The following is a 24778-nucleotide window of genomic DNA, read 5'->3' on the forward strand; positions in this document are numbered from 1 at the left end:
CAACCCCAATAATTTCGGCAGTGGGCGTCGAGTCCTGCTGTTTTTTCGCTTTCGTTCGTTTGCGGTGCCCGGTTAATTGGAGACGAGCTCCACGGGGTGATGTAGGACAGATGGCGTAAGTTATTGGAGAGGAGCTGGACCGACGCGCGTGCAACGGCAAATCGGGCAAACCGCTGATCTGGGCTCCGACCTCAGAATTGGGCCCACGAACCGTCGATTCGAAGGCAACGGCGTCGCGAGTAAAACTCGTTGCATTGCCATGAGTCGTGGGCTTTTTCGGGCATCCGACGTCGTTTACTAGCCCGAAATCCAGTTTTTGAAGTTTTTGGTAACTGTGTTATTTTCCTATTTTAATTCCTTCGTTAATCCTAGGCTTTCTAGGAGTATTTAATCATAGTGTGCCCCGATTGTCACGCTGCGCCAAGGGGTCGTGATAAAACAAAGACATCCAGAGGAATAAGATGACGGAAAGCAAACGCCCACGACAATTGAAACGTCAACAAGGCAAAAAAAGAAGGGATGCAATACGAGGACTTCCCAGGAGGTCACCCATCCTAGTACTACTCTCGCCCAAACTCGCTTAACTTCGGAGTTCTGATGGGATCCGGTGCATGTGAGTTGGTATGATCGCATCCGTTAGCTTATAACGCCTAAAAGTATATAAGCCACGTTTGAGCCATGCCATATGACCATGGGTTGGCTATCCAACGCCCCCCGCATGAAATGGCATGGCCTGTCAAGCCTTGTCGTCGCCACCCCTACCACGTGTCGCGCGCAGGCCTGCCGAACTGCCGGTTCCGATCGGCTGTGGGGCCTACCTTACGATAATTGAACCAAAACAAAAAAAACAAAAAAACTGACAACGTTAAGAACAACCCCAATAATTTCGGCAGTGGGCGTCGAGTCCTGCTGTTTTTTCGCTTTCGTTCGTTTGCGGTGCCCGGTTAATTGGAGACGAGCTCCACGGGGTGATGTAGGACAGATGGCGTAAGTTATTGGAGAGGAGCTGGACCGACGCGCGTGCAACGGCAAATCGGGCAAACCGCTGATCTGGGCTCCGACCTCAGAATTGGGCCCACGAACCGTCGATTCGAAGGCAACGGCGTCGCGAGTAAAACTCGTTGCGTTGCCATGAGTCGTGGGCTTTTTCGGGCATCCGACGTCGTTTACTAGCCCGAAATCCAGTTTTTGAAGTTTTTGGTAACTGTGTTATTTTCCTATTTTAATTCCTTCGTTAATCCTAGGCTTTCTAGGAGTATTTAATCATAGTGTGCCCCGATTGTCACGCTGCGCCAAGGGGTCGTGATAAAACAAAGACATCCAGAGGAATAAGATGACGGAAAGCAAACGCCCACGACAATTGAAACGTCAACAAGGCAAAAAAAGAAGGGAAGCAATACGAGGACTTCCCAGGAGGTCACCCATCCTAGTACTACTCTCGCCCAAACTCGCTTAACTTCGGAGTTCTGATGGGATCCGGTGCATGTGAGTTGGTATGATCGCATCCGTTAGCTTATAACGCCTAAAAGTATATAAGCCACGTTTGAGACATGCCATATGACCATGGGTTGGCTATCCAACGCCCCCCGCATGAAATGGCATGGCCTGTCAAGCCTTGTCGTCGCCACCCCTACCACGTGTCGCGCGCAGGCCTGCCGAACTGCCGGTTCCGATCGGATGTGGGGCCTACCTTACGATAATTGAACCAAAACAAAAAAACAAAAAAACTGACAACGTTAAGAACAACCCCAATAATTTCGGCAGTGGGCGTCGAGTCCTGCTGTTTTTTCACTTTCGTTCGTTTGCGGTGCCCGGTTAATTGGAGACGAGCTCCACGGGGTGATGTAGGACAGATGGCGTAAGTTATTGGAGAGGAGCTGGACCGACGCGCGTGCAACGGCAAATCGGGCAAACCGCTGATCTGGGCTCCGACCTCAGAATTGGGCCCACGAACCGTCGATTCGAAGGCAACGGCGTCGCGAGTAAAACTCGTTGCGTTGCCATGAGTCGTGGGCTTTTTCGGGCATCCGACGTCGTTTACTAGACCGAAATCCAGTTTTTGAAGTTTTTGGTAACTGTGTTATTTTCCTATTTTAATTCCTTCGTTAATCCTAGGCTTTCTAGGAGTATTTAATCATAGTGTGCCCCGATTGTCACGCTGCGCCAAGGGGTCGTGATAAAACAAAGACATCCAGAGGAATAAGATGACGGAAAGCAAACGCCCACGACAATTGAAACGTCAACAAGGCAAAAAAAGAAGGGATGCAATACGAGGACTTCCCAGGAGGTCACCCATCCTAGTACTACTCTCGCCCAAACTCGCTTAACTTCGGAGTTCTGATGGGATCCGGTGCATGTGAGTTGGTATGATCGCATCCGTTAGCTTATAACGCCTAAAAGTATATAAGCCACGTTTGAGCCATGCCATATGACCATGGGTTGGCTATCCAACGCCCCCCGCATGAAATGGCATGGCCTGTCAAGCCTTGTCGTCGCCACCCCTACCACGTGTCGCGCGCAGGCCTGCCGAACTGCCGGTTCCGATCGGATGTGGGGCCTACCTTACGATAATTGAACCAAAACAAAAAAACAAAAAAACTGACAACGTTAAGAACAACCCCAATAATTTCGGCAGTGGGCGTCGAGTCCTGCTGTTTTTTCACTTTCGTTCGTTTGCGGTGCCCGGTTAATTGGAGACGAGCTCCACGGGGTGATGTAGGACAGATGGCGTAAGTTATTGGAGAGGAGCTGGACCGACGCGCGTGCAACGGCAAATCGGGCAAACCGCTGATCTGGGCTCCGACCTCAGAATTGGGCCCACGAACCGTCGATTCGAAGGCAACGGCGTCGCGAGTAAAACTCATTGCGTTGCCATGAGTCGTGGGCTTTTTCGGGCATCCGACGTCGTTTACTAGCCCGAAATCCAGTTTTTGAAGTTTTTGGTAACTGTGTTATTTTCCTATTTTAATTCCTTCGTTAATCCTAGGCTTTCTAGGAGTATTTAATCATAGTGTGCCCCGATTGTCACGCTGCGCCAAGGGGTCGTGATAAAACAAAGACATCCAGATGAATAAGATGACGGAAAGCAAACGCCCACGACAATTGAAACGTCAACAAGGCAAAAAAAGAAGGGATGCAACACGAGGACTTCCCAGGAGGTCACCCATCCTAGTACTACTCTCGCCCAAACTCGCTTAACTTCGGAGTTCTGATGGGATCCGGTGCATGTGAGTTGGTATGATCGCATCCGTTAGCTTATAACGCCTAAAAGTATATAAGCCACGTTTGAGCCATGCCATATGACCATGGGTTGGCTATCCAACGCCCCCCGCATGAAATGGCATGGCCTGTCAAGCCTTGTCGTCGCCACCCCTACCACGTGTCGCGCGCAGGCCTGCCGAACTGCCGGTTCCGATCGGCTGTGGGGCCTACCTTACGATAATTGAACCAAAACAAAAAAAACAAAAAAACTGACAACGTTAAGAACAACCCCAATAATTTCGGCAGTGGGCGTCAAGTCCTGCTGTTTTTTCGCTTTCGTTCGTTTGCGGTGCCCGGTTAATTGGAGACGAGCTCCACGGGGTGATGTAGGACAGATGGAGTAAGTTATTGGAGAGGAGCTGGACCGACGCGCGTGCAACGGCAAATCGGGCAAACCGCTGATCTGGGCTCCGACCTCAGAATTGGGCCCACGAACCGTCGATTCGAAGGCAACGGCGTCGCGAGTAAAACTCATTGCGTTGCCATGAGTCGTGGGCTTTTTCGGGCATCCGACGTCGTTTACTAGCCCGAAATCCAGTTTTTGGTAACTGTGTCATTTTCCTATTTTAATTCCTTCGTTAATCCTAGTCTTTCTAGGAGTATTTAATCATAGTGTGCCCCGATTGTCACGCTGCGCCAAGGGGTCGTGATAAAACAAAGACATCCAGATGAATAAGATGACGGAAAGCAAACGCCCACGACAATTGAAACGTCAACAAGGCAAAAAAAGAAGGGATGCAACACGAGGACTTCCCAGGAGGTCACCCATCCTAGTAGTACTCTCGCCCAAACTCGCTTAACTTCGGAGTTCTGATGGGATCCGGTGCATGTGAGTTGGTATGATCGCATCCGTTAGCTTATAACGCCTAAAAGTATATAAGCCACGTTTGAGCCATGCCATATGACCATGGGTTGGCTATCCAACGCCCCCCGCATGAAATGGCATGGCCTGTCAAGCCTTGTCGTCGCCACCCCTACCACGTGTCGCGCGCAGGCCTGCCGAACTGCCGGTTCCGATCGGCTGTGGGGCCTACCTTACGATAATTGAACCAAAACAAAAAAAACAAAAAAACTGACAACGTTAAGAACAACCCCAATAATTTCGGCAGTGGGCGTCAAGTCCTGCTGTTTTTTCGCTTTCGTTCGTTTGCGGTGCCCGGTTAATTGGAGACGAGCTCCACGGGGTGATGTAGGACAGATGGAGTAAGTTATTGGAGAGGAGCTGGACCGACGCGCGTGCAACGGCAAATCGGGCAAACCGCTGATCTGGGCTCCGACCTCAGAATTGGGCCCACGAACCGTCGATTCGAAGGCAACGGCGTCGCGAGTAAAACTCATTGCGTTGCCATGAGTCGTGGGCTTTTTCGGGCATCCGACGTCGTTTACTAGCCCGAAATCCAGTTTTTGGTAACTGTGTCATTTTCCTATTTTAATTCCTTCGTTAATCCTAGTCTTTCTAGGAGTATTTAATCATAGTGTGCCCCGATTGTCACGCTGCGCCAAGGGGTCGTGATAAAACAAAGACATCCAGATGAATAAGATGACGGAAAGCAAACGCCCACGACAATTGAAACGTCAACAAGGCAAAAAAAGAAGGGATGCAACACGAGGACTTCCCAGGAGGTCACCCATCCTAGTACTACTCTCGCCCAAACTCGCTTAACTTCGGAGTTCTGATGGGATCCGGTGCATGTGAGTTGGTATGATCGCATCCGTTAGCTTATAACGCCTAAAAGTATATAAGCCACGTTTGAGCCATGCCATATGACCATGGGTTGGCTATCCAACGCCCCCCGCATGAAATGGCATGGCCTGTCAAGCCTTGTCGTCGCCACCCCTACCACGTGTCGCGCGCAGGCCTGCCGAACTGCCGGTTCCGATCGGCTGTGGGGCCTACCTTACGATAATTGAACCAAAACAAAAAAAACAAAAAAACTGACAACGTTAAGAACAACCCCAATAATTTCGGCAGTGGGCGTCAAGTCCTGCTGTTTTTTCGCTTTCGTTCGTTTGCGGTGCCCGGTTAATTGGAGACGAGCTCCACGGGGTGATGTAGGACAGATGGAGTAAGTTATTGGAGAGGAGCTGGACCGACGCGCGTGCAACGGCAAATCGGGCAAACCGCTGATCTGGGCTCCGACCTCAGAATTGGGCCCACGAACCGTCGATTCGAAGGCAACGGCGTCGCGAGTAAAACTCATTGCGTTGCCATGAGTCGTGGGCTTTTTCGGGCATCCGACGTCGTTTACTAGCCCGAAATCCAGTTTTTGAAGTTTTTGGTAACTGTGTTATTTTCCTATTTTAATTCCTTCGTTAATCCTAGTCTTTCTAGGAGTATTTAATCATAGTGTGCCCCGATTGTCACGCTGCGCCAAGGGGTCGTGATAAAACAAAGACATCCAGATGAATAAGATGACAGAAAGCAAACGCCCACGACAATTGAAACGTCAACAAGGCAAAAAAAGAAGGGATGCAACACGAGGACTTCCCAGGAGGTCACCCGTCCTAGTACTAGTCTCGCCCAAACTCGCTTAACTTCGGAGTTCTGATGGGATCCGGTGCATGTGAGTTGGTATGATCGCATCCGTTAGCTTATAACGCCTAAAAGTATATAAGCCACGTTTGAGCCATGCCATATGACCATGGGTTGGCTATCCAACGCCCCCCGCATGAAATGGCATGGCCTGTCAAGCCTTGTCGTCGCCACCCCTACCATGTGTCGCGCGCAGGCCTGCCGAACTGCCGGTTCCGATCGGCTGTGGGGCCTACCTTAGGAAAATTGAACCAAAAAAAAAAAAAAAAAAAACTGACAACGTTAAGAACAACCCCAATAATTTCGGCAGTGGGCGTCGAGTCCTGTTGTTTTTTCGCTTTCGTTCGTTTGCGGTGCCCGGTTAATTGGAGAGGAGCTCCACGGCGTGATGTAGGACAGATGGCGTAAGTTATTGGAGAGGAGCTGGACCGACGCGCGTGCAACGGCAAATCGGGCAAACCGCTGATCTAGGCTCCGACCTCAGAATTGGGCCCACGAACCGTCGATTCGAAGGCAGCGGCGTCGCGAGTAAAACTCATCGCGTTGCCATGAGTCGTGGGCTTTTTCGGGCATCCGATGTCGTTTACTAGCCCGAAATCCAGTTTTTGAAGTTTTTGGTAACTGTGTTATTTTCCTATTTTAATTCCTTCGTTAATCCTAGGCTTTCTAGGAGTATTTAATCATAGTGTGCCCCGATTGTCACGCTGCGCCAAGGGGTCGTGATAAAACAAAGACATCCAGATGAGTAAGATGACGGAAAGCAAACGCCCACGACAATTGAAACGTCAACAAGGCAAAAAAAGAAGGGATGCAACACGAGGACTTCCCAGGAGGTCACCCATCCTAGTACTACTCTCGCCCAAACTCGCTTAACTTCGAAGTTCTGATGGGATCCGGTGCATGTGAGTTGGTATGATTGCATCCGTTAGCTTATAACGCCTAAAAGTATATAAGCCACGTTTGAGCCATGCCATATGACCATGGGTTGGCTATCCAACGCCCCCCGCATGAAATGGCCTGGCCTGTCAAGCCTTGTCGTCGCCACCCCTACCATGTGTCGCGCGCAGGCCTGCTGAACTGCCGGTTCCGATTGGCTGTGGGGCCTACCTTACGATAATTGAACCAAAAAAAAAAAAAAAAAACTGACAACGTTAAGAACAACCCCAATAATTTCGGCAGTGGGCGTCGAGTCCTGTTGTTTTTTCGCTTTCGTTCGTTTGCGGTGCCCGGTTAATTGGAGAGGAGCTCCACGGCGTGATGTAGGACAGATGGCGTAAGTTATTGGAGAGGAGCTAAACCGACGCGCGTGCAACGGTAAATCGGGCAAACCGCTGATCTGGGCTCCGACCTCAGAATTGGGCCCACGAACCGTCGATTCGAAGGCAGCGGCGTCGCGAGTAAAACTCATCGCGTTGCCCTGAGTCGTGGGCTTTTTCGGGCATCCGACGTCGTTTACTAGCCCGAAATCCAGTTTTTGAAGTTTTTGGTAACTGTGTTATTTTCCTATTTTAATTCCTTCGTTAATCCTAGGCTTTCTAGGAGTATTTAATCATAGTGTGCCCCGATTGTCACGCTGCGCCAAGGGGTCGTGATAAAACAAAGACATCCAGATGAATAAGATGACGGAAAGCAAACGCCCACGACAATTGAAACGTCAACAAGGCAAAAAAAGAAGGGATGCAACACGAGGACTTCCCAGGAGGTCACCCATCCTAGTACTACTCTCGCCCAAACTCGCTTAACTTCGGAGTTCTGATGGGATCCGGTGCATGTGAGTTGGTATGATCGCATCCGTTAGCTTATAACGCCTAAAAGTATATAAGCCACGTTTGAGCCATGCCATATGACCATGGGTTGGCTATCCAACGCCCCCCGCATGAAATGGCCTGGCCTGTCAAGCCTTGTCGTCGCCACCCCTACCATGTGTCGCGCGCAGGCCTGCCGAACTGCCGGTTCCGATCGGCTGTGGGGCCTACCTTACGATAATTGAACCAAAAAAAAAAAAAAAAAAAAAACTGACAACGTTAAGAACAACCCCAATAATTTCGGCAGTGGGCGTCGAGTCCTGTTGTTTTTTCGCTTTCGTTCGTTTGCGGTGCCCGGTTAATTGGAGAGGAGCTCCACGGGGTGATGTAGGACAGATGGCGTAAGTTATTGGAGAGGAGCTGGACCGACGCGCGTGCAACGGCAAATCGGGCAAACCGCTGATCTGGGCTCCGACCTCAGAATTGGGCCCACGAACCGTCGATTCGAAGGCAACGGCGTCGCGAGTAAAACTCATTGCGTTGCCATGAGTCGTGGGCTTTTTCGGGCATCCGCCGTCGTTTACTAGCCCGAAATCCAGTTTTTGAAGTTTTTGGTAACTGTGTTATTTTCCTATTTTAATTCCTTCGTTAATCCTAGGCTTTCTAGGAGTATTTAATCATAGTGTGCCCCGATTGTCACGCTGCGTGATCGGTTCATAATTGTATATCATTTTGTACCCTTCTAGCTTATGATTTGGTTATATTTTTGAGTTAAACTTGTACTTTTAATCCTTTTTGTGTTTATCTTTCAGCTTTAGGGAACAATGATGGCTTTGGATAGGAAATGATGCAATCCATGCATGTTAAAGCCTGATTTGGATAAAGGGAAGAAGAGCTTAAAGACAAACTCATTTTGGCTACAGCCCCCTGCCAGTCCAGTTCCGTAGGTCATATTGCAAGCTTTGTTTCAGCAACCTACATAGCTCGAATGAGGCCACATTCTTCATGAAAGTTGTTCCAATGGGTGTGTACTATAACATACCCATACTTCAGCCCCATTGGATAAATATGGAGTCTGTTACCTAGCAAACACAGAACCATGCTCAGGATGGATCTTATCAGCGCGGAAAATGAGTTAGCAATTTGTTTCGGCCTTAACTTCTTCCTCCGACCTTGGATTGGCCCAAATAACATATGGCTGGAAAGAAGACATTCTGAACTTCAATTTCGAGTGCTTAAAGTCCTAATTTGATTAAGAGAAGCCCAAGTTGTAAGCCCTTGAAGTTGCTGGTCATGCTGACCTCAGCATGTGCTGGTTGGATGCTTGGTCATGGTGAGCTAGGTATGAGCTATCATTTCTGGTTGGAAGCTTGGTCATGGTGACATGAAGATGAGCTAGGGCTGCTGGTGGGATCTATTGGTGAAGTGCATCAACCAATTCAAGATTTTCTAATACAAGTGCATCACCCAATTTAGATTTTCTAATTCAAGTGCATCAACCATTTCAGATTTTATAAAACAAGTGTTGTATGCATTAGCCATACTTAATTCAGATTTTCAGCTTCCTTAGGCCTATATATAGTGAGGTTTCCCAAGCTTGTAATCACACCCCAAGGGGGGGAGCTCTCAAACACTTCTCTAGAGCTCCCTTCCCTTCTCTCCCTCAAATTCTCTTAGTTTCTCTTTCTAGTTTTCAATTGTTGTAATGAAATCTTTTGTGTTGAAATTTTCCTTAAGTTTTTCTTAGTTCCACTTTACTTTTCATTATGTAAATTCTTTTCTTTAGTTTCAAGTTTGATTAGTTTCCAAGTTTCAATTATGGTTCATGTTCTTATTCATTATGCTTATAAGTTAATATTCTAGTTTGAATGATTGATCACCATTTAGGCTTGCATGTTAGCTATCTTGGTTTGAATTAAGAGTATACACCATGCTTTAATTCGAATTGAACTATGAATAGGAAGAGTATGTATGGACATTCGACAACAGGGATTAGATACATGCTTGGTTGTTTAAATTGTTCTTCTATGCTTAATGGGTTCCTAATGCTTAATTTTAGGTTAGACAACAAATGATCAAATTAGGGAATTAGGAACACAAGGTTATGACCAAACACCATGGCTTAATCATACTTTAGCTAGAATCAATCCGTTAATCTAATTGAACTTGGGAACTTATCTACTTGAGTTAGTTATTTTCTTTCTTTCTTGTTTTATTTATTTCCTTTCTTTTTTCGTTTCTGTTTTGTGTAGGGAAAATGAATTGGGTCATTCAATCACCAATCCTCTTGGGATCGACCTCGCACTTACATACGCTATACTACCGAACGGCTCGTGCACTTGCGAGTATCACAAGTTGAGGATGCAACTGAATCCATTTTGGTGCAGCTGTATCTACACAACAAGTTTTTGGCGCCGTTGCCGGGGATTGGTAACATTGTTTGATTCTATTTGGCTTTCCTACATTATTTTTTTTTCTTAACTGGACAATTTCTTGTTTTAAAGTTAATGACGTTAATGGACAAGTTATGTTTGTAGTCCAACAGAAAAGGACAATTGCCCAACAAGCAAGAGAACTGGGTTTAAGTCCCAGCTTACACAACCCATTGGTGCTTGTTGCTTTGAAGCATGGAATTGGATGTGTGTTGATTTTCCTTTTCATTTTAGTTTTTATTTCCTCATCCTTTTAATTCTATTTCAAGTTTTCTATGTTTGTTTTAGCAATTTATTATAGCTCAATAATAAATGGAGAGAGATGGCAACCTCAATCATAAGAATGGGAAGTGTGGAGCAGTGGGAGAAGTCGCGACCTCCAAGTGCATCACGCTCGACCTAATCGCTTCAAGGGGGAGCATTTCAATCCTTTCTCTTCTTTGAATTCTGTTTATTTCCGTAGTTGTTTTTACCTTTTGGTCCGCGTTGAGTTCTTTGTTTTTCTATGCTGAATCCAACCATATAAAGAACGTAAAATTTGGACTTACGGTTGGAAAGTTATAGCCTAAAAACTGAACAGAGGTCGAAGCTGAAAAACATAGAAACGAATCTGTCCAAATGGTGATAAACGGGTGATAGAAAGTGCTGTTTGTTTTTTTTTCTTTGGTTTCTTGGTTTGTTTCCTTTTGTACAACAATTTATGTTGTTTGTTTGAATTTGTTTACAGTACTTAGTTCATTTTTGTTTGTGGTTTGTTGTTTCATTTTATCTTAATGTGTTTTTGTTTCTTATCTTAAAATTTTATTTTTTAAAAAAAAAATATTTTTCATATGAGCCGACTTATGGTAACCCCAGTGAGCACTTCCGTTAATACAGTGTCTAGGAGTTCTTTAGGCGACACCTTCGGTGTCTAAGAAGTTTGGGTTTTAAGCGGGACCATTGTGACCCCTCCAACCTTCCCGGATCCCCTGGCTGTGTTTTCTGAGGCCCTTAACTGGTCATCCGTGAGTTGCTTGTATATTCGTGTGTTTTTAAATTAAGTTTTCTTTATTTTCTTTGTTTTCTTTTCTGTTGAGTCTTTGTTTTTGTTTTGTTTCTGTTTTTGTTTTGTTATGTTAGTTTATTTATTTATGTGGTATGGTTAGTTAGTTTATTTCTGAGTGTTAAAACAATTTTTTTTAATTTCAAACATTGCATAAAAAAAAAAAAAAAAAACACAAAAACAAAAAAAAAACAAAAATAAAAACAATAAAAATAAAAAAAACAACATCATCATCTTCTTCATCATCTTCTTCATCTTCTTCATCTCCATCATCATCATGGCTTGCCTCTATTTTCTCGCACTTGTAGAATCTGCAGCAGCTCCACATGGTCCTCATTTTTTCTTTGCAGTGCTTCCACGTGCTGATTGGCACAGTAGAGCCGCTTCTGCAAGTCCGCCACCATAGCCTTCAAGGAAGCTATTTCCTCGCTCATCGCGGCACACTCCCTTGTCCTCGCCAGTAATCGCATGCCCAAATTGGTAGCAGAGACCGCGTGGAGCACAGTTAAATTGTGGGACTCCTCTACCGCTGCCTTATCAGACCTCTGTGCCACATGCAGATGATCTGTCGGAGTGAGCTTGCTGCTAATCATGCCTCCTAGCAGCACTGCTTTGTTCGACAGTACCTCAGAAAAGTTCGGTATTGCCTCAGCAAAGTTTGAGGCCGTGCCGTGATGATATGAAGAGTTTGGAAAGACAGTGTTTGGAGGAGCCCTTGTCTGGGCATTCGGTGGTGCAAGTGAGAGCTCAAGGTTGAGATCATCAAGGTGAGTGCATGAGGATGCCATTTTTTTTTTGTTTCTGAATTTTTTGATGTTTTTCCTTGAGTTTGCAGGAAGAAATGCTGGGTATCATCCGCTTGCAGAGGTGTGGTTTAAATAGACATACGCTGATGAGAGAGAGCCAACACCATTTCGGATTTCCCGGGCATGCTCGACCTAATCGCTTCAAGGGGGAGCACCTTTACTTTCACTTTACTTTTCTTTTTTCCGTGTTTTCTGGTGTTTTATGTTTTTGCCCGTTACTTTCATTTTCTAGAGCTTTGTGTTTTTGCTTTTCCCTTTCGGCTGTCATCTTTATTTTATTTTAGTTAGGGAACTGTGCTTTCTTTTCCGTTTTCTTTTTCCTTCTGCAACTTTACTTCCGAAAAAAAAAAATAACGAAAATACAAAAACAACAAAATAAAATAAAAACAACAAAAATGCAGTAGGAAATCATTTCTTCTCAGTGCTTGGTGTCTCGACCATTGGAGCTTTGAGTTTGGCCCTCTGGCTGTCCTCTTCCTGGGCTTCACGCACAGCTTCTTGGGGCTCATCACTTGAGCTCCCAAAGATCGCAATCTTAGCTTGAGCGTAACTACTCTCGCGATCTGCTTGTTTGCGTTTACCCGGTCGGTCTAGGTCCTCCAGTTGTTTTCGCATGTCGCGAGAGTACAACTCTACCATTTTTGATAGGTTTTTATTCTCGTCCCGCAATACTTCTAGCTGGTGTCGATTCACCTCCACTATCCTTGACCTCTCCCTTTTCAAGCTTTTTATAGCAGTCTGACACTCCTCAACCATACTTCGCTCCGCCGCCAACTGACCTTTCAGCACCTCTACCTCATGGGACTTCGCAAGTAGGCGATGACCCAAACTTGCGACTGTTGCCGTACTCTGCACGCTCAGTGCCAGGGCATCGCTCACGACCCGGTTGTCATCCCTTGTCCCCAGAACACGTATATCTTTAGGAGTCACTAAATTTCTAGCCACTCCAATGGCAACATCGTTGTCCAGGAGTATTGAGTCAGTTACTGTCACAGGCCCCCGTGCGGAAGCAAAGTAGGGCATCCATACTGGTGCCGCTGCTTGGCCTCGTGTCTGAGTCGGTGGAGCTAGGTTGAGATCCAACGAAAATGGGTAGTTAGAGGCCATTTGATTTCTCACTCTCTTTTCTTCTTTCTTTCTTTTCTCTTTTGTGTGTTTATGAGTTTGTGTTTTTTTTTACCTTTTTTTTTTACCTTTTATAGACTTAGTCTGCTAAACCCTAGCCGCTGCGGTTCTGAGTTCTGTGCGGCCCTTACGGCTTATCTCTATATGTCGCCGCACCCGTTTCCCAACCCCCTTAATTGCATTTTCACCTTTCACCACCTTCTAGTGAAAAAGTCGTCCCGCTTCACCCAAGAAGCCAATAATTCTGGCTTGGGGGATGTGACAGCTGCTTCTGCGCGCCGACACGTCCCTCACCCCTTTCACCCGTGACTTCCCAGGAACCAAGGCATCAGGGACCACACACTTTCTTTTCAGAAATCCTGCCTTCGCGCTCCCAATTCAAGTTTCATTTTATTTAAAAAAAAATAAAAAATAAAAAATAAAAACATGTGGGCTTTAGATTTCATTGTGGGTTGGGTTTTCACCGTTGTTAGGTTTCAAGGTGGTTTAACTTTCTTTTGGGTTGGGCTTTCAATTGTTTGGGTTTTGGTTTGCGTAAGACTGTCTGTTTAGGGCTTACTGTTTTGTCTGTTTAGGGCTTTCTGTTTCGAGTGTTTTACTGTTTCTTTTTTTGTTTGTTTTGTAATTTTTATTTTTGTAACTATTTTTTTTTTTTGTGTTTTTTTTTTTTGTGGTTTATATTTACTTTAGTACCTTTCATTTCTTGTTATGACATTGCTTGTTCCTAATTTTTAAACATTGAGGACAATGTTCATTTCTAGGTTTGGGGGTATTGGAGTTTAGCATGTAAAATTGGTTTTTCCTTAATTTAATTTAATTTTTTTTATTTGCTTGTTTTTATTTTTATTTTATTTTGTTTGAGTCTTGCTTTTATTTTTATTTTTATTTTTATTTTATTCACTTTCCGAACACATTTGATGAGATTGTGATAAATGTTTGCATGACTTAAATGAAAATTGAATTTTATTTATTTATAATTTATTTTATTTATTTATATTTATTTATTTATTTATTTATTTATTATTAATTTTTATTGTAAAAAAAAATTAAAAGCAACCCTTAAAATTTAAATTAAAATGAATAAATAATTTTGGCATCGTTCTAGCATTATATGTTTGAAACCTTCTTTGCACTTGCCATTTGTTTCCTAATTTTCCAATTAAAGGATTTGCATGATCTAAAGAATTGTATGAAGCATAAATTAGACTTATATAACCATATAATGTGAGCTTTTTGAGCCTTGTGCTTCATTTCATGAGTGTTATACACATACTCTTATTTTCTTGTCATCAAAGTTGTTGTTTGATCTCATTATTCATTGATTTGGTTGAACACTTAAAAGTCATTCATTCTTATGCAATTTGATTTCATGACATTTAAGAAATGATATTAAGGCCCTCTTTGGATCGCTTGTGCCTTTCAAGCTAACCTTATGCATGCTTAAGCATGATTTTCCATTGTTTACCATTTTGAGCCTACATGTAAACCTTTTCTTTCATTTTACCAATTATATTTCCTCGCCTTAGCCTGAAAAACAAATATTTACCTTTCTAAGGAATTCATGAGCTCTAATTCGGATATGTTTTTCATACTAAGTTTGGGAAGGGGTGTTACATTTCGAAGAAAAAAAAAATTAATTGGTGAAAGAAAAGAGAAAAATTGTGATTAAGTGGTGGTTGAATGAAATTTCATTTTTGGGTTTCATTTTTGGGCCTTCAAAATAAATTGGTGTTTGTTCAATTCAAGGAAAGGAGTATGAATCAATGTAAATGAAGGTATAAGGAGTTTTGATCATGTAAAAGAAAAAAAAATCTAATCGTGATGATTCGAAGTCTTGTAAACAATTATTTTATGCTCTTATATTTTGAGTTTCTTGGACTTTGTTTTACCCATACCCTTCATTTCTTACTCACCTTACACCCTTGGCCCCATTACAACCTATGCTAAAGACCTAAATTGATCTTAAATGTCATGTGGTTGAATTGCATTTATTTTTCTACTTTTAAGTGTTTGACATCCTTCTTGAGATCATATTAATGCAAGTTCTTCATCTTTCTATTGCGAGTTAAGTACCTTATGGTTTAACTCTAATCTCATGTTTATAACTGAGTGTTGCATTGTAGCCCTCTTCCGAGTGATTCATTTATGAGAGGACAATTTTGGTGAGATTTGAAGTTGAATTTGTGCTTTGTATGATTTTTGAAATTATGTGGAAACTAAGATTGGAGAATTTGTTGCATTTGGCTATCACACTATACACTTTGAGCATGTTGTGTTTTGAACTTTGCCACCTTGTAAATAATGTCTAAAATTGAGTTTTTATTGTTAAAACTTTTGAGTCATGTGCATGAGTCATTTCTCTTCAAAAAATGTTCGGAAAGATTGTTTTGAGTTCTTTTTATTTTTGTAATTGTTTTTGTTTTTGTTTTTGTTTTTGTTAATGTAATTTTATTTATTTTGTTTTTTGTGTTTTGTTTAAGAACTAACAATTTTTTTTATTTTTTATTCTATTAAGTTTTCTAACCATTTTATTTTGTAGAGTTAGAAAAACGTTTGTGGGTATCGTATCTGTTAAACCCTCAGGAGACACAACTCCTCCTACTAGGGATGCCTAGAGGTTTAAAGGCTTGTTGCATACGCTCAATGCAATCGAGTTACCTACGAAAGTGGTCTAGTTAACTTCTTGTTTTGTTTTTAACTTTGTTTTGTGTTGTTTTGCTCGAGGACTAGCAAAATCTAGGTTTGGGGGTATTTGATCGGTTCATAATTGTATATCATTTTGTACCCTTCTAGCTTATGATTTGGTTATATTTTTGAGTTAAACTTGTACTTTTAATCCTTTTTGTGTTTATCTTTCAGCTTTAGGGAACAATGATGGCTTTGGATAGGAAATGATGCAATCCATGCATGTTAAAGCCTGATTTGGATAAAGGGAAGAAGAGCTTAAAGACAAACTCATTTTGGCTACAGCCCCCTGCCAGTCCAGTTCCGTAGGTCATATTGCAAGCTTTGTTTCAGCAACCTACATAGCTCGAATGAGGCCACATTCTTCATGAAAGTTGTTCCAATGGGTGTGTACTATAACATACCCAAAATTCGGCCCCATTGGATAAATATGGAGTCTGTTACCTAGCAAACACAGAACCATGCTCAGGATGGATCTTATCAGCGCGGAAAATGAGTTAGCAATTTGTTTCGGCCTTAACTTCTTCCTCCGACCTTGGATTGGCCCAAATAACATATGGCTGGAAAGAAGACATTCTGAACTTCAATTTCGAGTGCTTAAAGTCCTAATTTGATTAAGAGAAGCCCAAGTTGTAAGCCCTTGAAGTTGCTGGTCATGCTGACCTCAGCATGTGCTGGTTGGATGCTTGGTCATGGTGAGCTAGGTATGAGCTATCATTTCTGGTTGGAAGCTTGGTCATGGTGACATGAAGATGAGCTAGGGCTGCTGGTGGGATCTATTGGTGAAGTGCATCAACCAATTCAAGATTTTCTAATACAAGTGCATCACCCAATTTAGATTTTCTAATTCAAGTGTATCAACCATTTCAGATTTTATAAAACAAGTGTTGTATGCATTAGCCATACTTAATTCAGATTTTCAGCTTCCTTAGGCCTATATATAGTGAGGTTTCCCAAGCTTGTAATCACACCCCAAGGGGGGGAGCTCTCAAACACTTCTCTAGAGCTCCCTTCCCTTCTCTCCCTCAAATTCTCTTAGTTTCTCTTTCTAGTTTTCAATTGTTGTAATGAAATCTTTTGTGTTGAAATTTTCCTTAAGTTTTTCTTAGTTCCACTTTACTTTTCATTATGTAAATTCTTTTCTTTAGTTTCAAGTTTGATTAGTTTCCAAGTTTCAATTATGGTTCATGTTCTTATTCATTATGCTTATAAGTTAATATTCTAGTTTGAATGATTGATCACCATTTAGGCTTGCATGTTAGCTATCTTGGTTTGAATTAAGAGTATACACCATGCTTTAATTCGAATTGAACTATGAATAGGAAGAGTATGTATGGACATTCGACAACAGGGATTAGATACATGCTTGGTTGTTTAAATTGTTCTTCTATGCTTAATGGGTTCCTAATGCTTAATTTTAGGTTAGACAACAAATGATCAAATTAGGGAATTAGGAACACAAGGTTATGACCAAACACCATGGCTTAATCATACTTTAGCTAGAATCAATCCGTTAATCTAATTGAACTTGGGAACTTATCTACTTGAGTTAGTTATTTTCTTTCTTTCTTGTTTTATTTATTTCCTTTCTTTTTTCGTTTCTGTTTTGTGTAGGGAAAATGAATTGGGTCATTCAATCACCAATCCTCGTGGGATCGACCTCGCACTTACATACGCTATACTACCGAACGGCTCGTGCACTTGCGAGTATCACAAGTTGAGGATGCAACTGAATCCATTTTGGGGCAGCTGTATCTACACAACACTGCGCCAAGGGGTCGTGATAAAACAAAGACATCCAGATGAATAAGATGACGGAAAGCAAACGCCCACGACAATTGAAACGTCAACAAGGCAAAAAAAGAAGGGATGCAACACGAGGACTTCCCAGGAGGTCACCCATCCTAGTACTACTCTCGCCCAAACTCGCTTAACTTCGGAGTTCTGATGGGATCCGGTGCATGTGAGTTGGTAAGATCGCATCCGTTAGCTTATAACGCCTAAAAGTATATAAGCCACGTTTGGGCCATGCCATATGACAATGGGTTGGCTATCCAACGCCCCCCGCATGAAATGGCATGGCCTGTCAAGCCTTATCTTCGCCACCCCTACCATGTGTCGCGCGCAGGCCTGCCGAACTGCCGGTTCCGATCGGCTGTGGGGCCTACCTTACGATAATTGAACCAAAACAAAAAAAAAAAAAAAACTGACAACGTTAAGAACAACCCCAATAATTTCGGCAGTGGGCGTCGAGTCCTGTTGTTTTTTCGCTTTCGTTCATTTGCGGTGCCCGGTTAATTAGAGAGGAGCTCCACGGGGTGATGTAGGACAGATGGCGTAAGTTATTGGAGAGGAGCTGGACCGACGCGCGTGCAACGGCAAATCGGGCAAACCGCTGATCTGGGCTGCGACCTCAGAATTGGGCCCACGAACCGTCGATTCGAAGGCAACGGCGTCGCGAGTAAAACTCATCGCGTTGCCATGAGTCGTGGGCTTTTTCGGGCATCCGACGTCGTTTACTAGCCCGAAATCCAGTTTTTGAAGTTTTTGGTAACTGTGTTATTTTCCTATTTTAATTCCTTCGTTAATCCTAGGCTTTCTAGGAGTATTTAATCATAGTGTGCCCCGATTGTCACGCTGCGCCAAGGGGTCGTGATAAAACAAAGACATCCAGATGAATAAGATGACGGAAAGCAAACGCCCACGACAATTGAAACGTCAACAAGGCAAAAAAAGAAGGGATGCAACACGAGGACTTCCCAGGAGGTCACCCATCCTAGTACTACTCTCGCCCAAACTGGCTTAACTTCGGAGTTCTGATGGGATCCGGTGCATGTGAGTTGGTATGATCGCATCCGTTAGCTTATAACGCCTAAAAGTATATAAGCCACGTTTGAGCCATGCCATATGACCATGGGTTGGCTATCCAACGCCCCCCGCATGAAATGGCATGGCCTGTCAAGCCTTGTCGTCGCCACCCCTACCATGTGTCGCGCGCAGGCCTGCCGAACTGCAGGTTCCGATCGGCTGTGGGGCCTACCTTACGATAATTGAACCAAAACAAAAAAAACAAAAAAACTGACAACGCTAAGAACAACCCCAGTAATTTCGGCAGTGGGCGTCGAGTCCTGTTGTTTTTTCGCTTTCGTTCGTTTGCGGTGCCCGGTTAATTGGAGAGGAGCTCCACGGGGTGATGTAGGACAGATGGCGTAAGTTATTGGAGAGGAGCTGGACCGACGCGCGTGCAACGGCAAATCGGGCAAACCGCTGATCTGGGCTCCGACCTCAGAATTGGGCCCACGAACCGTCGATTCGAAGGCAACGGCGTCGCGAGTAAAACTCATCGCATTGCCATGAGTCGTGGGCTTTTTCGGGCATCCGACGTCGTTTACTAGCCCGAAATCCAGTTTTTGAAGTTTTTGGTAACTGTGTTATTTTCCTATTTTAATTCCTTCGTTAATCCTAGGCTTTCTAGGAGTATTTAATCATAGTGTGCCCCGATTGTCACGCTGCGCCAAGGGGTCGTGATAAAACAAAGACATCCAGATGAATAAGATGACGGAAAGCAAACGCCCACGACATTTGAAACGTCAACAAGGCAAAAAAAGAAGGGATGCAACACGAGGACTTCCCAGGAGGTCACCCTTATTCATCTGGATGTCTTTGTTTTATCACGACCCCTTGGCGTCGTTTACTAGCCCGAAATCCAGTTTTTGAAGTTTTTGGTAACTGTGTTATTTTCCTATTTTAATTCCTTCGTCAATCCTAGGCTTTCTAGGAGTATTTAATCATAGTGTGCCCCGATTGTCACGCTGCGCCAAGGGGTCGTGATAAAAGAAAGAGATCCATATGAATAAGATGACGGAAAGCAAACGCCCACGACAATTGAAACGTCAACAAGGCAAAAAAAGAAGGGATGCAACACGAGGACTTCCCAGGAGGTCACCCATCCTAGTACTACTCTCGCCCAAACTCGCTTAACTTCGGAGTTCTGATGGGATCCGGTGCATGTGAGTTGGTATGATCACATCCGTTAGCTTATAACGCCTAAAAGTATATAAGCCACGTTTGAGCCATGCCATATGACCATGGGTTGGCTATCCAACGCCCCCCGCATGAAATGGTATGGCCTGTCAAGCCTTGTCGTCGCCACCCCTACCATGTGTCGTGCGCAGGCCTGCCGAACTGCCGGTTCCGTTCGGCTGTGGGGCCTACCTTACGATAATTGAACCAAAACAAAAAAAAATAAAAAAACTGACAACGTTAAGAACAACCCCAATAATTTCGGCAGTGGGCGTCGAGTCCTGTTGTTTTTTCGCTTTCGTTCGTTAGCGGTGCCCGGTTAATTGGAGACGAGCTCCACGGGGTGATGTAGGACAGATGGCGTAAGTTATTGGAGAGGAGCTGGACCGACGCGCGTGCAACGGCAAATCGGGCAAACCGCTGATCTGGGCTCCGACCTCAGAATTGGGCCCACGAACCGTCGATTCGAAGGCAACGGCGTCGCGAGTAAGCATTAGGAACCCATTAAGCATTAGGAACCCATTAAGCATAGAAGAACAATTTAAACAACCAAGTATGTATCTAATCCCTGTTGTCGAATGTCCATACATACTCTTCCTATTCATAGTTCAATTCGAATTAAAGCATGGTGTATACTCTTAATTCAAACCAAGATAGCTAACATGCAAGCCTAAATGGTGATCAATCATTCAAACTAGCATATTAACTTGTAAGCATAATGAATAAGAACAAAAACCATAATTGAAACTTGGAAACTAATTAAACTTGAATACTTAAGAAAGAATGTACATTACAAGAAAAATAAATTACAACTAAGAAAACATTAAAGAAAGCTAGAATTGAGAACTAGAAAGCAAAACAAAGAGAATTTGAGGGAGAGAAGGGAAGGGAGCTCTAGAGAAGTGTTTGAGAGCTCCCCCCCCTTGGGGTGTGTTTACAAGCTTGGGAAACCTCACTATATATAGGCCTAAGGAAGCTGAAAATCTGAATTAAGTATGGCTAATGCATACAACACTTTGTTTTATAAAATCTGAAATGGTTGATGCACTTCACTAATGCATACAACACTTCCATTATAAAATCTGAAATGGTTGATGCACTTCACTAATAAATCCCACCAGCAGCCCTAGCTCATCTTCATGTCACCATGACCAAGCTTCCAACCAGAAATAATAGCTCATCCTGAGGTCAGCATGACCAGCAACTTCAAGGGCTTACGAATTGGGCTTCCCTTAAGCAAATTAAGACTTTAAGCACTCAAACTTGAAGTTCAGAATGTCTTCTTTCCAGCCATATATCATTTGGGCCAATCCAAGGTCGGAGGAGGAAGTTAAGGCCAAAACAAATTGCTAACTCATTTTGCGCGCTGATAAAATCCATCCTGAGCATGGCTCTGTGTTTGCTAGGTAACAGACTCCATATTTATCCAATGGGGCTGAATTTTGGATATGTTATATTACACACCCATTGGAACAACGTTCGTGAAGAATGTGGCCTCATCCGAGCTATGTAGGTTGCTGAAACAAAGCTTGCAATATGACCTACGAAACTGGGCTGGCAGGGGACTGTAGCCAAAATTGAGTTTGTCTTTAAGCTCTTCATCCATTCATCCAAATTAGGCCCTAACATGCATGGATTGCATCATTTACTATCCAAAGCCATCATTATTACCTAAAGCTCAATGAACTGAAAGATAAACACAAAAAGGATTAAAAGCACAAGTTTAACTCAAAAACATAACCAAATCAAAAGCTAGAAGGGTACAAAATGATATACAATTATGAACCGATCAGTTGCCATGAGTCGTGGGCTTTTTCGGGCATCCGACGTCGTTTACTAGCCCGAAATCCAGTTTTTGAGGTTTTTGGTAACTGTGTTATTTTCCTATTTTAATTCCTTCGTTAATCCTAGGCTTTCTAGGAGTATTTAATCATAGTGTGCCCCGATTGTCACGCTGCACCACGGGGTCGTGATAAAACAAAGACATCCAGATGAATAAGATGACGGAATGCAAACGCCCACGACAATTGAAACGTCAACAAGGCAAAAAAAGAAGGGATGCAACACGAGGACTTCCCAGGAGGTCACCCATCCTAGTACTACTCTCGCCCAAACTCGCTTAACTTCGGAGTTCTGATGGGATCCGGTGCATGTGAGTTGGTATGATCGCATCCGTTAGCTTATAACGCCTAAAAGTATATAAGCCACGTTTGAGCCATGCCATATGACCATGGGTTGGCTATCCAACGCCCCCCGCATGAAATGGCATGGCCTGTCAGGCCTTGTCGTCGCCACCCCTACCATGTGTCGCGCGCAGGCCTGCCGAACTGCCGGTTCCGATCGGCTGTGGGGCCTACCTTACGATAATTGAACCAAAACAAAAAAAAATAAAAAAAACTGACAACGTTAAGAACAACCCCAATAATTTCGGCAGTGGGCGTCGAATCCTGTTGTTTTTTCGCTTTCGTTCGTTTGCGGTGCCCGGTTAATTGGAGACGAGCTCCATGGGGTGATGTAGGACAGATGGCGTAAGTTATTGGAGAGGAGCTGGACCGACGCGCGTGCAACGGCAAATCGGGCAAACCGCTGATCTGGGCTCCGACCTCAGAATTGGGCCCACGAACGGTCGATTCGAAGGCAACGGCGTCGCGAGTAAAACTCATTGCGTTGCCAAGAGTCGTGGGCTTTTTCGGGCATCCGACGTCGTTTACTAGCCCGAAATCCAGTTTTTGAAGTTTTTGGTAACTGTGTTATTTTCCTATTTTAATTCCTTCGTTAATCCTAGGCTTTCTAGGAGTATTTAATCATAGTGTGCCCCGATTGTCACGCTGCGCCACGGGGTCGTGATAGAACAAAGACATCCAGATGAATAAGATGACGGAAAGCAAACGCCCACGACAATTGAAACGTCAACAAGGCAAAAAAAGAAGGGATGCAACACGAGGACTTCCCAGGAGGTCACCCATCCTAGTACTACTCTCGCCCAAACTCGCTTGACTTCGGAGTTCTGATGGGATCCGGTGCATGTGAGTTGGTATGATCGCATCCGTTAGCTTATAACGCCTAAAAGTATATAAGACACTTTTGAGCCATGCCATATGACCATGGGTTGGCTATCCAACGCCCCCCGCATGAAATGGGATGCCGTCGCATGAAATGGCATGGCCTGTCAGGCCTTGTCGTCCCATGTGTCGCGCGCAGGCCTGCCGAACTGCCGGTTCCGATCGGCTGTGGGGCCTACCTTACGATAATTGAACCAAAACAAAAAAAACAAAAAAACTGACAACGTTAAGAACAACCCCAATAATTTCGGCAGTGGGCGTCGAGGACTGTTGTTTTTTCGCTTTCGTTCGTTTGCGGTGCCCGGTTAATTGGAGAGGAGCTCCACGGGGTGATGTAGGACAGATGGCGTAAGTTATTGGAGAGGAGCTGGACCGACGCGCGTGCAACGGCAAATCGGGCAAACCGCTGATCTGGGCTCCGACCTCAGAATTGGGCCCACGAACCGTCGATTCGAAGGCAACGGCGTCGCGAGTAAAACTCATTGCGCTGCCATGAGTCGTGGGCTTTTTCGGGCATCCGACGTCGTTTACTAGCCCGAAATCCAGTTTTTGAAGTTTTTGGTAACTGTGTTATTTTCCTATTTTAATTCCTTCGTTAATCCTAGGCTTTCTAGGAGTATTTAATCATAGTGTGCCCCGATTGTCACGCTGCGCCACGGGGTCGTGATAAAACAAAGACATCCAGATGAATAAGATGACGGAAAGCAAACGCCCACGACAATTGAAACGTCAACAAAGCAAAAAAAGAAGGGATGCAACACGAGGACTTCCCAGGAGGTCACCCATCCTAGTACTACGCTCGCCCAAACTCGCTTAACTTCGGAGTTCTGATGGGATCCGGTGCATGTGAGTTGGTATGATCGTATCCGTTAGCTTATAACGCCTAAAAGTATATAAGCCACGTTTGAGCCATGCCATATGACCATGGGTTGGCTATCCAACGCCCCCCGCATGAAATGGCATGGCCTGTCAGGCCTTGTCGTCGCCACCCCTACCATGTGTCGCACGCAGGCCTGCCGAACTGCCGGTTCCGATCGGCTGTGGGGCCTACCTTACGATAATTGAACCAAAACAAAAAAAACAAAAAAACTGACAACGTTAAGAACAACCCCAATAATTTCGGCAGTGGGCGTCGAGTCCTGTTGTTTTTTCGCTTTCGTTCGTTTGCGGTGCCCGGTTAATTGGAGACGAGCTCCACGGGGTGATGTAGGACAGATGGCGTAAGTTATTGGAGAGGAGCTGGACCGACGCGCGTGCAACGGCAAATCGGGCGAACTGCTGATCTGGGCTCCGACCTCAGAATTGGGCCCACGAACCGTCGATTCGAAGGCAACGGCGTCGCGAGTAAAACTCATTGCGTCGCCATGAGTCGTGGGCTTTTTCGGGCATCCGACGTCGTTTACTAGCCCGAAATCCAGTTTTTGAAGTTTTTGGTAACTGTGTTATTTTCCTATTTTAATTCCTTCGTTAATCCTAGGCTTTCTAGGAGTATTTAATCATAGTGTGCCCCGATTGTCACGCTGCGCCACGGGGTCGTGATAAAACAAAGACATCCAGATGAATAAGATGACGGAAAGCAAACGCCCACGACAATTGAAACGTCAACAAGGCAAAAAAAGAAGGGATGCAACACGAGGACTTCCCAGGAGGTCACCCATCCTAGTACTACGCTCGCCCAAACTCGCTTAACTTCGGAGTTCTGATGGGATCCGGTGCATGTGAGTTGGTATGATCGCATCCGTTAGCTTATAACTCCTAAAAGTATATAACCCACGTTTGAGCCATGCCATATGACCATGGGTTGGCTATCCAACGCCCCCCGCATGAAATGGCATGGCCTGTCAGGCCTTGTCGTCGCCACCCCTACCATGTGTCGCACGCAGGCCTGCCGAACTGCCGGTTCCGATCGGCTGTGGGGCCTACCTTACGATAATTGAACCAAAACAAAAAAAACAAAAAAACTGACAACGTTAAGAACAACCCCAATAATTTCGGCAGTGGGCGTCGAGTCCTGTTGTTTTTTCGCTTTCGTTCGTTTGCGGTGCCCGGTTAATTGGAGACGAG

General features: G+C 44.4%; 16 non-coding genes across 16 annotated transcripts; all 16 read right to left on the bottom strand.

Annotated features, from left to right (window-relative positions):
- Positions 1–516: 516 nt before the first annotated feature.
- Positions 517–635, bottom strand: LOC148292012 (5S ribosomal RNA). Its single transcript, XR_015827587.1, has one exon. It is a non-coding gene; the product is annotated as a 5S ribosomal RNA (ribosomal RNA).
- A 753-nt stretch (positions 636–1388) lies between these two features.
- Positions 1389–1507, bottom strand: LOC148292013 (5S ribosomal RNA). Its single transcript, XR_015826771.1, has one exon. It is a non-coding gene; the product is annotated as a 5S ribosomal RNA (ribosomal RNA).
- Positions 1508–2259: 752 nt separating this feature from the next.
- LOC148292014 (5S ribosomal RNA) lies at positions 2260–2378 on the bottom strand. Its single transcript, XR_015827598.1, has one exon. It is a non-coding gene; the product is annotated as a 5S ribosomal RNA (ribosomal RNA).
- A 752-nt stretch (positions 2379–3130) lies between these two features.
- Positions 3131–3249, bottom strand: LOC148292015 (5S ribosomal RNA). Its single transcript, XR_015827486.1, has one exon. It is a non-coding gene; the product is annotated as a 5S ribosomal RNA (ribosomal RNA).
- Positions 3250–3993: 744 nt separating this feature from the next.
- Positions 3994–4112, bottom strand: LOC148292016 (5S ribosomal RNA). The gene has a single exon (XR_015826965.1). It is a non-coding gene; the product is annotated as a 5S ribosomal RNA (ribosomal RNA).
- Positions 4113–4856: 744 nt separating this feature from the next.
- On the bottom strand, positions 4857–4975 carry LOC148292017 (5S ribosomal RNA). The gene has a single exon (XR_015827488.1). It is a non-coding gene; the product is annotated as a 5S ribosomal RNA (ribosomal RNA).
- A 753-nt stretch (positions 4976–5728) lies between these two features.
- LOC148292018 (5S ribosomal RNA) lies at positions 5729–5847 on the bottom strand. Its single transcript, XR_015826911.1, has one exon. It is a non-coding gene; the product is annotated as a 5S ribosomal RNA (ribosomal RNA).
- Positions 5848–6599: 752 nt separating this feature from the next.
- On the bottom strand, positions 6600–6718 carry LOC148292019 (5S ribosomal RNA). The gene has a single exon (XR_015826899.1). It is a non-coding gene; the product is annotated as a 5S ribosomal RNA (ribosomal RNA).
- A 750-nt stretch (positions 6719–7468) lies between these two features.
- LOC148292020 (5S ribosomal RNA) lies at positions 7469–7587 on the bottom strand. The gene has a single exon (XR_015827489.1). It is a non-coding gene; the product is annotated as a 5S ribosomal RNA (ribosomal RNA).
- Positions 7588–17495: 9908 nt separating this feature from the next.
- On the bottom strand, positions 17496–17614 carry LOC148292021 (5S ribosomal RNA). Its single transcript, XR_015826825.1, has one exon. It is a non-coding gene; the product is annotated as a 5S ribosomal RNA (ribosomal RNA).
- A 753-nt stretch (positions 17615–18367) lies between these two features.
- On the bottom strand, positions 18368–18486 carry LOC148292022 (5S ribosomal RNA). Its single transcript, XR_015826918.1, has one exon. It is a non-coding gene; the product is annotated as a 5S ribosomal RNA (ribosomal RNA).
- Positions 18487–19542: 1056 nt separating this feature from the next.
- On the bottom strand, positions 19543–19661 carry LOC148292023 (5S ribosomal RNA). Its single transcript, XR_015827688.1, has one exon. It is a non-coding gene; the product is annotated as a 5S ribosomal RNA (ribosomal RNA).
- A 2046-nt stretch (positions 19662–21707) lies between these two features.
- LOC148292024 (5S ribosomal RNA) lies at positions 21708–21826 on the bottom strand. The gene has a single exon (XR_015827490.1). It is a non-coding gene; the product is annotated as a 5S ribosomal RNA (ribosomal RNA).
- Positions 21827–22581: 755 nt separating this feature from the next.
- Positions 22582–22700, bottom strand: LOC148292025 (5S ribosomal RNA). The gene has a single exon (XR_015826711.1). It is a non-coding gene; the product is annotated as a 5S ribosomal RNA (ribosomal RNA).
- Positions 22701–23463: 763 nt separating this feature from the next.
- On the bottom strand, positions 23464–23582 carry LOC148292026 (5S ribosomal RNA). Its single transcript, XR_015827060.1, has one exon. It is a non-coding gene; the product is annotated as a 5S ribosomal RNA (ribosomal RNA).
- Positions 23583–24335: 753 nt separating this feature from the next.
- LOC148292027 (5S ribosomal RNA) lies at positions 24336–24454 on the bottom strand. Its single transcript, XR_015826724.1, has one exon. It is a non-coding gene; the product is annotated as a 5S ribosomal RNA (ribosomal RNA).
- Between the last annotated feature and the right edge of the window lie 324 nt (positions 24455–24778).

This window comes from Prunus avium, chromosome 8 (genome assembly GCF_965620075.1).
Source record: "Prunus avium chromosome 8, drPruAviu1.hap1.1, whole genome shotgun sequence".
Classification (NCBI taxonomy): Eukaryota; Viridiplantae; Streptophyta; class Magnoliopsida; order Rosales; family Rosaceae; genus Prunus; species Prunus avium.